The sequence below is a fragment of the Montipora capricornis genome, chromosome 8 (assembly GCF_036669925.1).
Source record: "Montipora capricornis isolate CH-2021 chromosome 8, ASM3666992v2, whole genome shotgun sequence".
Classification (NCBI taxonomy): Eukaryota; Metazoa; Cnidaria; class Anthozoa; order Scleractinia; family Acroporidae; genus Montipora; species Montipora capricornis.
Window position 1 is genome coordinate 42,203,718 of NC_090890.1, and position 387 is coordinate 42,204,104.

Consider the following 387-nt stretch of genomic DNA (forward strand, 5'->3'; position numbering starts at 1 on the left):
TTAAAACATGTTTTAAAACGCTGCGACAATCGTAAGTCATGTCGTAGGCCCGTCGTGAGCTTGTCGCATGCGACAAAATCGTATCGTGTAAATCGGCCCTAACGTAACCATTCTGCAAAATACGGCTCGATAAACAGGCCAATCACGAAAAAACCGCCAACCAAAATATTATAACTGAAGTGAAACAAACTATGTACTTTTCGGCTTGGAGGCAAGAACCTCCGGAGGGTACAGTAAACACCCGCATATAAGAACACATTTTTCAGGCTTAAGGCTGTTCGTGTTCTTATTTGAGGGGTGCTTAGTGAGAAATCAGCCTGAAAGTGTTCTTAAAATGTTCTTAAAATTGGTTTCAGAAATACTTCAAACTATATATTACTGGAGGTT